This window comes from Myotis lucifugus, unplaced genomic scaffold (assembly GCF_000147115.1).
Source record: "Myotis lucifugus unplaced genomic scaffold, Myoluc2.0 scaffold_5, whole genome shotgun sequence".
Classification (NCBI taxonomy): domain Eukaryota; kingdom Metazoa; phylum Chordata; class Mammalia; order Chiroptera; family Vespertilionidae; genus Myotis; species Myotis lucifugus.
In genome coordinates, this window is record NW_005871053.1 from 20,818,421 (window position 1) to 20,833,920 (window position 15,500).

Consider the following 15,500-nt stretch of genomic DNA (forward strand, 5'->3'; position numbering starts at 1 on the left):
CTTAGGAGTAACCAGCAGGTAATGGAACATACACAGATATCAGGAGTCTGTGGCAGGAATAAAAAAAGAAATTGACAATGAAGGAGACAGGGTGCTGGAAGGAGAATAACATCAGTACCTCAGAAGAGGCCAAACACGTGCGACCATTCAAAGTCAAATACCAAGTGGGCAATGAACCAGGTGTTTGAAAGCTTCATGAGCACAAGGCAGAAATAAGAAGGCACACACAGCCCTGTACAAGGGGCTGATCACTAGGACAATTCCCTACTTCCTGATACTGGGTTTTCTATCGTTCCCATGCAACAGGCACCAATCCCAGAAAAGCAGTGGTTTCCAAACATTAGAGAGCAAAAATATCACCTGGTGAGTGGTGGGTATGTGAAAATATAAACCCCAGGATCCTACCACCAGTGTTCTTCAGTCAGGCCCAGGAATCTGCATTTAAAAAATAAGCATCATTGAAAATTCCAATGCAGTTGGTTTACCAACCACTTTCTGGGAACTGCAGCAGGATAATTAACGCAGGGGCCTGCTGGTGAGACGCGTCTGGAGACACACTGCTAAGCAGTCCCAGGGGTTCAGCATTTCACCTGGTGAGCAAATGCCGACGCCTTTGCGAGGCAAATTCATGGCCCAGCTGTTACAACCTGTTATAGTTGCTTGGAAATCTCTACTTCTTTTACTTGTTTTTTGTTTGTTTGTTTCTTTTTGTAATCTTTGATTTTGAATGTTGACATTTTACCATGGGTTTAATAATATTTATAATTTCAAATTTTGTTTGGAAGCAGATGGGGTATAAATCCTAATTAAATACAAAGTTTAATTGCCGATGCCCTCTCTCATATCATCAAGAGAAGTGGAGAAAGAGAGAGACACTGTTTAATTATTAGTTGAGTAATCATGTTACTAAATCTGTCTTGTTAATGTATGAGGGAATACCTTGAAAACTGTAAAGTTTTATACAAGTTGGTAATTTAAAAATACATTACTTTATATATACCAAATAAGTATGGGTATTTTATCTATTGTATTTCTATAAATTTTTTATGTACTCACATGTTCTTGTATTTATGATGTTGGGGTGGGGGAGTCCAAACATTTGCACAAAGACAAGAACACATCACTTTGTCACAATATTGTGGCTCTTTATTCTTTGTAGCTCTTCCAAATCCCACAAACACAGAGAGGATTATCAGTACTATCTGAGTGTGTGTGGGCTTGAAAAGCTCTGAATGTCTCTAAAACAGCAAGTCTTGTGGATGCTTTTTTTTTTTTTTTTTAATACCAGGAGCTTTTGGTGCATGTTAATCCTTATGATCTGTCAGACTATTGCTCCACAAATCAGACCTTCCTAGGGCTTCCAGGTAATGGACATAACTGATGTTATGTTGGACCAGGCTCAGGCAACGGCCCAGGTGTAGCAACTGGTCTATTTGCAAAAATACTTGTCTCCATTTGCAATGATGCCTAGCTTTGCATATGAATGTTTTCATCCGTAGAAATGGAGCAGTCTAAGCAAGATTTTCTTCTTTAACTGAAGAATACATGGAAGAGAGAAATGTTGGCTATGCCTGGCTAAGGTGATAAAATTATTTTCAGAACCAAGGATCCAGGCAGAAGATAGATTTATTGATGTGACAATCTTCGGGGAAACCAGAGACATGATCTCAGAAAGATGTATATTCAAACGGAGGCCTTAGGGAATATTCTTGTCTCTTGAAATAACAGGGAACCTGGCAGAGAGGAGCTGTGACATCTGGGAGAGGACAATAAAGATTAAAATTTAGAGTCACCCAGAGAGAACATGTGAGTTGCTTTTTATATATGTGACAAGGTTGGCTGTATCTGTGAGATATTGGAATTGTGTGGACAGTCAGCTTACAGCGTTGAGAGAGAATGAAATAGCCTTTGTTTTGCTGTCCAGGCCTTGGGTTGCCCAGGAGCTTGGATTAGAGTGAAGAATCTACCTCTGAGGAGCAAGATTCATGTCCCTTTGTCAGCTTACCGTGGACTAAGGGAATTAGCGGTGGGCTCACCGTTTGGGGGACCATGAGCAGGCTCCCTGGGAGAGCCAGGTCTGTCTGTCTTCTGAGCTCCATTCCTGTGACATTCTCGGGACCAGAGAGAACTCTCTTTCCTAAGGGGCCTCTCAGGTCATTGCTTTACTCTTTGTGCAAAATGGGAACAAAGAGACACAGCCCCCTTCTTCGTGTCCTAACAAAGCCGTGTCTAGATAGAGCAGGACTTGGCTGTTGTAACTTTCATGAAAATAAGATCCCATAAAAATGAATTATCTGTTCTTTTATACCGTGAACTGGCTTAGGAAACTCGGCCCTATTTTTCTTCCAGACTATCTGTCGTCTCCCCACTCACCCCCCACGTTTGAGAATTAATTAAATTCTGATATAATGTTAAATTGTACAAATTGTGCATTTTTGTAAGTCTGCTTTATTCTTCTTCTCTGGCTCCTATCTAACCCTCCTCTAGGAATCTCTCCATTTCCTTCGAAAGCCAGCCAAAGAGAGGTCCCAAGGAATAAGGGCATGGACATCTTCAGCTTAATTTAGGAAAGGAAAGTAGAGGGTTTTGGGTGATTTAGTTCTGCCCAAACCTAAATAGTGCTGTTGAGAAACTATATGCATCTTTTAAAAATGGGACTGAGGATCAGTGACCTAGGTGTGATTTGTATATTTATCTGGATCTCTGTCCAGACTATTATTTTATCTTCTCCGGTAAAGTTGTGTTGCTGTCAATTTAGCCAATAATGCTGTTTCCAACTTTATGTATCTGCCTGGGCTCTGGGGGAAGCCACTCATGTCTCTCGTGGCCTCAACTGACAGCCTTTGTAGAACAGAAACCGTAGCATCTCACCTGACAAAACTTCCTTGCAGGCAGCGGAGCTCAACAAGCTCGCACCAGGGACGGGCCCTGCCCCCCGAGACCCAAGGCCAGGGCTCACCTGCTGGGGCTTTGGGGTTCCTGCTTTGTGGAGGTGACTATCTCTAAAGAAAAGAGGGATGATGAATGATTCCACAGCTCAGTCCTGCAGGCTGAGCTGAGACCTAAAGGAGACCCAGACAGGCGTGGCTTGGCAGCAAGTCCCTGGGAAGCGAGTTGACACTTGAAGGCGGAAACTCAAGTGCAGGGAGAGTCAGTCAGCATTGGAGGGAGCCAAGGATAAAAGCACACAGAATGTCACTCCCAAAACTAAATATATATTTATCATTTGTTTTTTAAAAAACATATTTAAAATGCCTAACCAAAAGTTTTGGTAAAAACAAAAATGTTTGTAGACTGAGGGGACGGGGGAATTAGAAGGGGAAAGAAAGAAAGATTTTTAAGAAAGAAAGAAAGAAAGAAAGAAAGAAAGAAAGAAAGAGAGAGAGAGAGAGAGAGAGAGAGAGAGAGAGAGAGAGAGAGAGAGAGAAAGAAAGAAAGAAAGAAAGAAAGAAAGAAAGAAAGAAAGAAAGAAAGAAAGAAAGAAAGAGAAAAGGAAAGGAAAGGAAAGGAAAGGAAAGGAAAGGAAAGGAAAGGAAAGGAAAGGAAAGGAAAGGAAAGGAAAGGAAAGGAAAGGAAAGGAAAAAAGAAAGAAAGAAGGAAGGAAGGAAGGAAGGAAGGAAGGAAGGAAGGAAGGAAGGAAGAGAGAGAAGGAGGGAGAGAGAGGGAGGGGAGGGGAGGACAAAAGCACACAGAAGGTCACTCCCAAAACTAAATATATATTTATCATTTGTTTTTAAAAAAACATATTTAAAATGCCTAACCAAAAGTTTTGGTAAAAAAAAATGTTTGTAGACTGAGGGGACGGGGGAATTAGAAGGGGAAAGAGAGAGAGAGAGAAAGGAAGGAAGGAAGAAAACAAGCCCTCAAAGGTGTTTATGACAGTAACCTTTCTGTGACACTGACTTGTTTTAAACCTCAAATGTTAAGAGGCTGTTTGTGAAGTCTCTTTGCTGATGTCGCCTGGGCTGGATGGCAATCAGGATTTGCTTGCTGCCATGGGTGGCTGAATCACTATAGGAATCTTTGGTCCCTTTGATGTTTGCTGTCTACAGAAGTTCTGAGAGCCCTGGAAGGAAGAAGCAGAAGGTAAGGGGGTTTTTCAAACAGCATGAGGGAAGGCAGGTTTTATTAAGCTTACTTACTAGTAAGTCATTTGTTTGAGGGAGACGACGGTAGTTTCTTTTGTTATGTCAGTGCCATCCCACCGCCAGTCTTGAAGAAGAGAAACCAGGTCCATCAGAATGATGCCCATGTCTGTCTCTGGGGAAATGAGGACCAATTAAGGCAGAAGTGGAAAATAGATAAAGCCAGATGGAAATATTATGATCTGGTAACAGATCTTTATTAACAGATCTGATAACAGATCAGTACTTTAATAACATGGCTTTTTCAAGTTTCACACTAAAGCAATGCTTCTTTCAGTATTTGTGATTCTGAAAACACTGAAATTTGGGGGGTCAGAAATTATATGTATCTATAAGAATTATTTTTAAAACTCCAATAAAACGAATCACCCATGCTTGTCATTTTCTTACCTTTAAATCATTTATTTTTCTTAATAAATCAAAACGGGGAAAGAATTTAAAGAAAGCCTCCAATATTGTGAGAAAAAACCCTCAATGTGAGTTTCTTTTTTATATCCAATAAAATACTAATAGCATCTTAAGGATTTTTAAAATGCAATACATATTAATTATGAAGTAAATTTTTTCTACCATAAATCATTTGTGAATTCAAGAGTCACGGTGCAAATTACCCAATTAGTGTCGAATGGCAAGTAGCTTTTCTTAGTGAACTCATATGATGACAAGTGGTGAGCTCCTGTATGTATTAAAAAATCCAGATGTAGGCTCTGCTGTTGTCTATTTGATAGGTGTTTCCAGTTGCTCTAGGCCTTTCTTATGTTTTGTATCATATGATTTTTACACATTTATATATGGCACTTAATATAAATATGTTGAATAAGTGGATGTAGGGAGGCAATTAGGCAAATAAATGCTGGTCTGTCCAGGTAGCCTTATAAATTTCAGTTCATAATAAATAATTTCCTAAAGCCACATGCCATTCCTGCTTGTGCTTCCCCTCCAATACCACAGTACCAGCAAGTCTGTGTCGTGGATGTCATGTCTGATTCACCTTTTAGCACTCAGGGTTCTTATTTGTCCAAAGGAACTAGACACCTGATTTGTTCTTCAGTGATTCAACTTCTATTTAAACTTCTCAGATAACTACATGTTTTACAAAGGAATACCTACTGACTAATTAATAGAAAAGTATATTTTGAATTTATTCATAAATTTTTATTTCATCAATTCGTGTATCCTGTGATTTACCTACAACTGAAGAAATTCAATTGAATACGTTCCATAACTTTTTAAATTCATTCATTATTTTTTCATGTATTGGCACATGCCTTCTGTTAAGCACTATGATAGTTGTTGGAGATACAAAGGTAACATGAGAGAGGGAGAGACTGAAGAAATAGGAAAGCAAGATATTCGTTTTTGTAGCAAGATCCTGGAGACAACTAGGTTTATGGGATTAAAAGCCCAGGAGTAAGGAGCAAGGAATGAATGAAGATGACCTTGACAAGATTGGAAGTGCACAAAGTGTGTTGGGGAAATGGATGTTTAGTGGCCTTTCTTTTCAATAATGTAAGAGGTGAAGTTTTCTGCTAAGAGGGAGAATTAAGCATGAGGTAGAAACATATGGAGAATGTCAATCATCTGGGGGTAAATAAAGTGATACTAGAGGAGTGTTGGATGTCTAATTAAGGTTCAACCTCATAAGTGTGTAATAAATTCAACAAGGAATTAGGGCTGAGAGGTGGTAGGGCAGGTGTGGAAAGAAAAGAAGATGAGATAATTAAAGGATATTGGTGATGATGCCCTTGAAGAGAGAGACCCAGGGATCCCAAGCTGCGAGAGAATGAAGCCCAGTCTGATTGTATCTTATAGTCTGGGGGAAAGGGAAGAGGTGAAATGACAATAATCTTCATGAGGCAAGATCTAGCCTGGTACATAGTACACAGTTAATAAATATTGTAGGAAAATGGTGAGCTTGGTAAGCTAAGGCAGCAGGCTGAGTAAGGTTGAGGAGAACATCAGGAAGATAGGAGGTCTGCAGGTAGTCCATTCCTAGCGTGGTGCAGTGCATATCTCTATCAAATATATACAGTGACTTTGGAAATTGGCATCAGAACTGAATCCCCCAGTTTAAGATTTTGACAGGGGAACAGTTAATTCTAGGTGATGTCAAGCTCAAGTTTGGTCTAAGGAGTGGCTGTTAAAGCAGAGAGAAGTGAATGATATTGGGGATCAAGGGCGTAGTTTTGAATAACCCTCAGTAATGTTGGGCACTGTGACCTGGGCAGCTAGCAGTTGATTCCAAGAACCCATTTAGAATGAGGATGGTCTAATCCCAAAGTCATTGGGTAGAACTTTTTTGGAATTGTCATTGGGAAACCTCCCCTGACTTTTTCAAAGGGTAGCAATGGAAGTAGCGTCATCTGGGAGGCACTGGTTTTCAATTAAGGAAAACCTTTCAAAGGAGCAATGGAGAGTGGAGTGAGAGAGGGTTGTGTGTTCCAGTGGAGGGCATATTTGATCACTAACTTTGTTCAGACTTGCTGGTGCATGGCAATTAAAAACACAAGACAGGACTCTATCAGTATTATTTTTTTTTAACTAGAGGCCTGGTGCACAAATTCGTGCATGGGTGGGGTCCCTAGGCCTGGCCAGTAATAGGGCCAATCAGGGCCATCTCACCCAGTCCCGATTGGGGCAGATGAGGGCCGGCCGACTGGCTGGGGGGAGGGTCAGCGAGAGGTTGGCCAGCCATGGGAGGTTGGTTGTGGGAGTGCGCTGACCGCCAGAGGGCAGCTCCTGCATTGAGTGTCTGCCCCCTGGTGGTCAGTACGCGTCATAGCGACCAGTCATTTGGTCACTTAGGCTTTTATATATATAGACTAGAGGCCTGGTGCACAAAAATTTGTGCACTTGGGGGGTGGGGAGGCCCCTCAGCCCGGCCTATGCCCTCTCACAGTCTGGGACCCCTCGGGGGATGACCACCTGCTGGCTTAGGCCCGCTCCCCGTGGGATTGGGCCTAAGCTGGCAATCAGACATACCTCTGGCAGCCCAGGAGCCTCGGGGGATGTCCACTTGCCAGCTGGGAGCAGGCCTAAGCTGCAGTCAGACATCCTTAGCGCTGCTGAGGAGGCAGGAGAGGCTCCCACCACCACTGCTGTACTGGCAGCCATCAGCCTGGCTTGTGGCTGAGCAGAGCTCCCCCTGTGGGAGCGCACTGACCACCAGGAGGCAACTCCTGCATTTATCGTCTGCACCCTGGTGGTCAGTGTGTGTCATAGTGACCAGTCATTCCCAGTCGTTCTGCTGTTAGGGTAAGTTTGCATATTACCCTTTTACAATATAGGATAGAGGCCTGGTGCACGGGTGGTGGCCGGCTGGTTTGCCCTGAAGGGTGTCCTGGATCAGGGTGAGGGTCCCCGCTGGGGTGCCTGGCCAGCCTGGGTGAGGGGCTGATGGCTGTTTGCAGCTGGTAACACCCCCTTCAGGGTGAGGGACCCCACTGGGGTGCCTGGCCAGCCTGGGTGAGGGCCTGATGGCTGTTTGCAGGGTGGTCACACCCCCTTCAGAGTGGGGGTCCCCAATGGGGTGCCTGGCCAGTCTGGGTGAGGGGCTGAGGGCCGTTTTCAGGCTGGCCAAGCCGTCAGTGACGGAAGCTCCCAGCCTCTCCTTTTTTTTTTTTCTTTTTTATTCTGGGATTTATTTACCTTCTATAATTGAAACTTTGTTGCCTTCAGTGGAGCTGAGAGCCCGCTCCTGCTTGCTCCAGCTCCATGGCCACGGCCTGCTGAAAGCGGTAATCTGGGGTTTATTTACCTTCTATAATTGAAACTTTGTTGCTTTTGAGTGGAGCTGAGAGCCGGAGGCAGACTGGCTTCCTCCATCACTGGAGCAAGCAAGCCTCCTGCTCGCTTCAGCTCTGTGGCTGCCAGCCGCCGTCTTGGTTGAGTTAATTTGCATACAGTTACTCTGATTGGCTGGTGGGCGTGGCTTAAGGCATAGCGAAGGTACGGTCAATTTGCATGTTTGTCTTTTATTAGACTAGAGGCCCAGTGCACGACATTCGTGCACTTGGGGGGGGGGTCCCCTCAGCCTGGCCTGTACCCTCTTGAATCCAGGAGCCCTGTATGGGGACGTCTGACTGATGGCTTAGGCCCGCTCCCTAAGCCTGCAGTCAGACATCCTTAGCGCTGCCACGGAGGCGGGAGAGGCTCCCATCACTGCCGCTGCACTTGCCAGCCATGAGCTCGGCTTCTGGTTGAGCAGCGCTCTCCCTGTGGGAGTGCACTGAACACCAGGAGGCAACTCCTGCATGGAGCGTCTGCTCCCTGGTGGTCAGTGCGCATCATAGTGACTGGTCATTGCACTGTTCGGTCGATTTGCATATTAGCCTTTTATTATATAGGATTCCCTACAGACAATGTACCTCTTACTGTCTATACCCACATTTGAAATGCGATTGAAAAGAACTATTCTAGGAAAATTCTGAGGACATCTGAGGAAATAAAAGGATTACTGAAAGCTAGATGGAAAGAGTTAGGATTAGTTTAAAAAGAGAATGATGCATAAATTGTGGCAGAAATGTCGTTCTGCAATAATTTGGGGAAAGGGCTAATATGATATTTGCCGCCTTGTTCCAGTAACACCCTCCTCACATATTGTCCTAGGCTCAGCTCTAAATTCCCAGGTTTAAGTCCCTGTTTCCCAGCTGTTTATATCTCTGCACTTCCAACTCAAGTGAACTCAGACAGCTAGGTTGGGACTGATTATAACCATCGAGAAAATGTACTTCACCCTCATTTATGGGTTTTCACATCCAGCATGATAAAACATCCACCCCCTTAGAGTTTCAAGGACTATTCACAAAGCAAGTGCCTCACACCTCCTTTTTAAGGCTGAATTGCTTTCAAGTTACTTCTTCCTTCTTTGATTTTACTGAATAGATCCTTTAAATATCACCAGTTGCCTGAGGTTTTCAACTGTCATCAGGATATACCAGTGTTTTGTCCATCAGAGGGAAAGAAAGAAGTTCGGTGACAGCCATTGTTGCGGCTGCCCATCACCAACACTGACCCAAGCCTCAGAGGGCCACTGTCACTGGGGGAACCTGTCATCCATGTGTTTTGGGGTGTGGGGTGGGGTGAGATTGAAAAATTCTACTCTTGAACATCTGAAGCAACAAATCAGGAATGTCTAGTTTGGAACAATCCTGAGGCGTATAACTGTGACGTTCCACGTGTGCAATCAGAAATAAGCCCCATCTAGGTAGCAATTTATGCCTGGTTTTATCTTGATAACGACAGTCAGGTAGAGTCCCTCTAATCTGAATTACTTATCTGTGCTGTAGTCCTCAAATTGTGGTCCCCAGATCAGCAGAATCAACATCACCTGAAACTTGTTAGAAATGCAAAAGTTTGAAGCCCCTGCCTCACTACTACTGAATCAGAAACTGGAGGTGGTCCAGCAGTCTGCATTTTACTAACCCTCCTGGTGATCCTGATGTTAGTTCCAGTTAGGGAACCACTGGGCCCGTTGGTATTGGTTCTCAGCCCAAGCCCACATTAGCATCATCTGAGGCAACTATAAATTTTAAAAATACCAGTGATTGGGCCCCACCACCAGATCCTGATCTAATTAGTTTGGAGGGTGCCTTGGCATTAGATTTTGTGAGTTCCAACGATGCTAATGACATCGCTGAGAAACATCATTCTGTTATAATGTGAGAATAGACTCTCTAATTTAGGGCTTTGTGATGAATTGAAAAACAATTTGTTGAGAACAACTCTGTTCATTTTACTAGAGTGTTAATTTAGGCATGCTTCTATGGAACAAACCCCACATAATGTAAGACTTAAGAGGGTGGGAATCTTTGTCTGTTTTTTATTTTTTACTATTGTATCTTGAGTACCTGGGGCAGTGCTGGGCACATAGAAGGTGCTCAAATAACTATGTTGACTAATTAAATTCATCCATTAAAAAATGGGTTCCAATAGGAAATTGCTTTTACACCTCACAAAGGAACCAGTATGTGCTCTGAGCTGGAAGAATGGTCACTGTTTGGGGCTAGCCTGGGTTCAGCTCCTTCTAGTTCTGGGAATTCTCAATGAATCCTCTTTGTTCTTGTCCCACACCCATCTGTACCAGGATGTCACTGCCTTGTATTAGGATTCACTTTATCTTTGTAGAAATTGGCCTCTGCTTTTCCCCTTAGCCAGAATCACCATTGAGTCGGACCTCATTGCCATTTTCATTAGACAGGTTATGCCCTCTGATGTGAGTAACCAGTTATATAATTTTCCTTCTTTTCTCTGGGCCCACCTCTCTTTTTCCTCCTCTCCTCCCCCCACTTTTTGGGGGTCCTGCTACTTGGCCCACCTATCTTTTGATCTGAACATTCTCCTTTGTTGAAATGCCCTATAGGCTAATGGGGATTCTTTCTGCTTGGTGGCAAGAACAACTTTCTGAGTGAGTTTGAGCTAAAAATGAATCTCCCAGCAGGCAAAATACCTCTGGCAGTAGCACTGAGGGCATGTGCCTGTTAAACGATTTCATGTTCAATGTTGAGTAAGCCATATGACCTAAACACTGAGTAGCACATTTGTTTATAAAACTGCCTTTAATTCGGTAGGGCAAATTACTTCCCTGAAACATTGGGGGAAAGGAGGAAAAGTTCAATACTTAATTAGAATTAGAATACTCTAATTAAGACATATCTTTAGGTTGCTTTACTTACTGCTTAAAGCATTCTTTTTAAATGTAGAACGTGCCACTATCAGCTGTTCTTTAGAAGTCTTTCATTCCCCTCTTGCTTTCCATAGCTTCTTTTTAGATTGACATTACTTGTGGCTCCAGATAAAGAGAGTTCAAGATTCTGTGCAATGGAAGAATTTGCCAAGTTCTTACTGAAGGTTCACTGAAGCCCAGGGTGATTCCAAATCATATGCATTTATCTCTTAGAGTGCAGGACGCACAGAAAGAAGTCTCCTAAATGATCTGTAAATTTTCCACTTCTCCATGAAAGCTTCTTGTCCCTTCAACTACACTCAGGCCTGGAAGCTTACATACATCCTTCTCAGGTTATTGCTAATGCTGTGCCTGATTCTACAGCAGCTGTTGCTTTTGAACAATACGATGCTTCGCTTTCCCCAAGAGAAGTTGAAAATGCCTCTTTTGCAGCTTTTTCCACCTTTGTGGACTCACAGAGCAAAAAAACAGGCTGGGAGATGTGCCTGGGATTCTGTTTGGGAATTCAGGGCACAACTTAAAGACCTTTGAGTTTAGCCACTTTCTGACATTGACTTTCATAGCAGCAGTTTAACTTGGAGAAAATCTGCTACCCCAAATGGCTAAAGGTATTTACATGGAAAATTTTCCAAATGATTGACTTCACTACGTTGCTAATTTTCTTTCTCCATAAATATGTATTTGGCGTTCTTCCAGAAGTTTTTCTGCATCACTTCTTTTTAGGCAGAGTTTTTCTATCCAGAGAGGAAGAAGAAAGAGACACCAAGAGTTACCCCCTTTGAAGTGAATTACTATTTGAGTTTAAACCATAGCATCTGTAAAAATAAAGAATTTGAGTGTGTCTCCTGTTCTTAAATTTTCCTTTGGCAGATCTTTAAGGGAATCAGAGTAATCTTGACCACTTTAGAGCCAGTGGTCAGCTTTGTGCTTTCTTAGGCACCCCTCTATTATCTCCTTCCCTGCACGCCCCCCCCACCCCCCCATTTGCATAGGTCTTACTGAAGGTGTGGTCTCTACTCTCGCTGGTCTCCACTCCTCTCTTCCTTCCTCTCCTCCCACTAATTCTTTAGCCACCTCTCTATTGATTGCTTTTGTCAAGATCACCAATGGCTCCCTGTTACTTAATCCAAAAAATACCTTGGATTATAATTGATCTTCTCATAGCATTTGATATCACCAATCCCATTTTTCTTAGCTTCTTTGGCACCATTTCTCCTATTTCTCCCAGAGAATTTCCTCTTCTTCTGTCCCTTTCTAAGTGTTATTTCCTTGGGAATCAATCTTAGGCCAACTTTTCTTCTTACTCTACACAGACATACCTTGGGATAGTGGGGGTTCTGTTGTAGACCACCCCAATAAAGCAAGTTTTTCAATAAAGCGAGTTGTAGTCTTTATGTTGGTGGCGGGGTCTTGACTTCAACTTGTAAAATAGGCAACATCTACTAAGCACAATACAGCGAGGTATGCCTACTCTAGTACTGATGGGTATCATCTGCCCCATGGCCTCAATTCCATGCCATGGGTAAGGTTCCCCATCCACTTCTCCAGCCCAGATCTTGGGAAGGCAAGCCTATGTCCTAATTATAGTAAACCTAACTCCTCTCTGTTTCTCCTTCTAAGTTTCCATTTTTAGTGAGGGAGTCCATCATTCACTGTGCAAGACAGAAGCCTTCCTTAACTTCTTCCTCTCTGTCTTTTCCCCTCTCCCATAAAATAAACTAACAAGTTTATTCTATTCTATTTTCTACATAAATTTTAAATTCATGCCTTCTCCCTACCTCTTATCAGTACCTCTTCCCCTGCCTTAGTTCAGGAAACCAGCAACTCGCATCTCAATAACTCTCTCCGGTCTTTCCCCTTTACCAATCCATCTTCCATATCACTGGAGAGATTTTTCTGATCACTGCATTTCCCTGATCAAAAGCCCCCACAATCCGGCCCTTCTCACCTCTCCGGCCTCAGTTCCGGGGACTCCCAACCTTGCTTTGTTCATTTGGGGTCACACTTAATTTCTTTCAATTTTTCAAACATACTGTGCTTTCTGACCTCTGGATTCTGTGTTGTTGTGTTTGTTTGTTTTTTTCCTGCCTGGAAAATCCCTACTACCCCTCTGGCGAATTCCTGCTTCTGTTTTGGGTCTAAAGTTGAGAGCACTGCCTTTTGGATGCTCCCCTGGATGTTCTAAGTCTGGCAGAGGTGCCTCTCTCACAGCCTCTGCCCCATCGTCCCATTAGAGCAAGAGCCATCCTGTGTCATAATTGCCTGGGTCTTTGTATTCCCATTAGGTTGCCACTTCTGTGAGGACAGGAGCATGTGTTTTGTGTGGAAATTGTATCTCCAGTGACTCACACAATGATTGACGCAGAGCTGGCACGCAGTATATATTTGTGGAATGAATGAATGAGCCTCCAAGTAAACCATGAACCAGCCTTTCTTACGACACAGGTTCAAAATGCCTTACTCTTATCTGCAATTTCTTCCTCACGAGTCCAGTTCCAAAAAACAAATAAAACTTTGTTGCTGACAAAGCAACATGTGCCTCCCAAAGGGAGAGAAACTTTCCAGAGGTTCTGAGAATTAGCATATGGTAATTGTCAAATCCCAGGGTATCTTTTAATCGAACCTTCGCAGTGGTTCACTTAGCTTGTACTCAGGGCTTAAATTGAGTAGAACCTCATTAGGGATGCCTTAGTGAAAATGGGGAGAATGAGAAATACAGCTTTCCATGACATGGAGGCGTCGGGGAAAGGGAGCAATCTGGTCTGTGGGCTCTTTAGTCTGTGTGTCTGACTGTACCAGCTCCTGATACAGTAGATGGTGGCCAGGACTGCCCTTTTCAATCCCATTCTGGGTTTTGTACTCCACAGGGATTTACTGTGTGCTTCCCTCCTTTCTTCTCTCTGAGCTTCCTCTTCAATGCCAGCCTCTGAAGCAACCTGGTTTTCTTTTTGTTGTTGTGTTTTTTTTAATATATTTTGTATTGATTTCAGAGAGGACATGAGAGGGAGAGAGTGGAAGAAACATCAAGGATGAAAGAGAATCATTGATTGGCTGCCTCCTGCACGCCCCCTACTGGGGATCGAGCTCACAACCGGGACCTGTGCTCTTAACTGGAATTGAACCCCTGGGGTTCCTTCAGTCTGCAGGCCAACGCCCTATCCACTGAGCCAAACCAGCCAGGGCAGGAGCAACCTGGTTTTAAAGAGATTTCCTCCCTCGAAGCAAATCTTCCTGAGGGGAAAGACCTGGCTCAGCTGCCCATGCTTTCCTGGGCCTCTCTTTGCCGATCGCTGGTCATTCGCTCACGCTGTGCAGGCCACCCCAGTTCTTCCCTTCTGAGGGCTGTGACCAGGTGGGGCAAGCCAGGTTCCCAGGGACAGAACTGGAGAATCACCCCCTCGCAGATGCCAGCCCTGCCCTTGCTCAGCCTGAGCGCCTCCCCTGACTCATCCCTCGCTCTCTGCCTGCAAGGCCGGCGCCCGCTCAGCCGTCATGCCTCCTTGCCTCTGCGACTCCTAAGCCTCCAGCCCCAGCTCAGGTGCTGTCTCCTCAGTGAAGCTCTTGCTAAACCAGCAGTCCTTTCCCCACTCCAGCAAGCAGTCATCTCCCCCTCCCCCAGATCCCCAGAGGCCTTACTTATACCTCTCTGAAGGCACTGTTTACCTTGTTGTTAAACTACTAATTCTCAAGGACAGTCTTTTTCTCAGTCATTACCTAGCACAGGGTTTGGCATGGCCTCAGGATTCACAAGCCAGTGAGGTGAGTGGATCCATCAAGGGGAGAAGAGAAAAGGGCATATAATGTTAATCGCATGGGGGTGGGAGGGGCGGACATGGGCCCTGGGGCCGGTCTGCCTGGGTCTGATCCCTGGCTCTGCCACTTCCTGGGTGTGAGAGCGTGAACATGTTACATCATCGGTCTATGCTTCCAGCTCTTTATCTTTAAAATGGGATCAATAATGGCACCCCAACATAGGGCTGCTGTGAAATCTGAATGAGACTTAGACTCATGTAAAGGACTTAGCACAAGCCTTGTTGCACAGGGAACATCTTAGTCAGGATTCAGAATAAAAAGGGTCTAGTGAAGATACATCCATGGAAAATGCAGGTGTACACACCAAGGGGAAAGCACATTTGTGACTGATGTCACAAGTAAAGTTAAATCATCAATGATGGAAGAGAGGAGCAATGACCTCATACTCCCTGGAGAACCCAGGTGACTTTTTTTGAAAAGACAAATCTCATCTCTGTAATTCAGTAAAAGAGTAGCTTGGACAAGATGATGGTAAGAGAGGCTGCCCAAAAAAGACAATAGAGGAAGGCCAGATGAGCTGGGGTAGTGGGGGGTGGGGGGGAGGGGGAGGTATTAAAATAGCTGTTTATGCCCTGTTCTAATATCTGCTGATGTTAAGGAGGATGGAGGCCTAATGCGAAGGCAAAGTCATGTTTTGCTGCCATCTACAGTCAAGTGCCATTTTTAAAGTTGCTTCACACACACACAAACACACACACACACACACACACACACGCACACACACAATCAGAAAGAGCATTTTGACAAAATGAGTGGCAATATAAATAGTTTGGTTTAAGTTCTAGGAATGAAGATAATTTGGGCATGTTATTATAGTATTTTATTTAGTATTCTTTCTAAAAGTATATATATATATT

General features: G+C 43.9%; 1 protein-coding gene across 1 annotated transcript in view; it reads left to right on the forward strand.

Moving 5' to 3' along the window:
- The window catches only part of CCDC148 (coiled-coil domain containing 148), a 211,262-nt gene that overhangs the window by 188,046 nt on the left and 7,716 nt on the right, over nucleotides 1-15,500 (forward strand). The gene's annotated exons all lie outside the window — the stretch shown is intronic.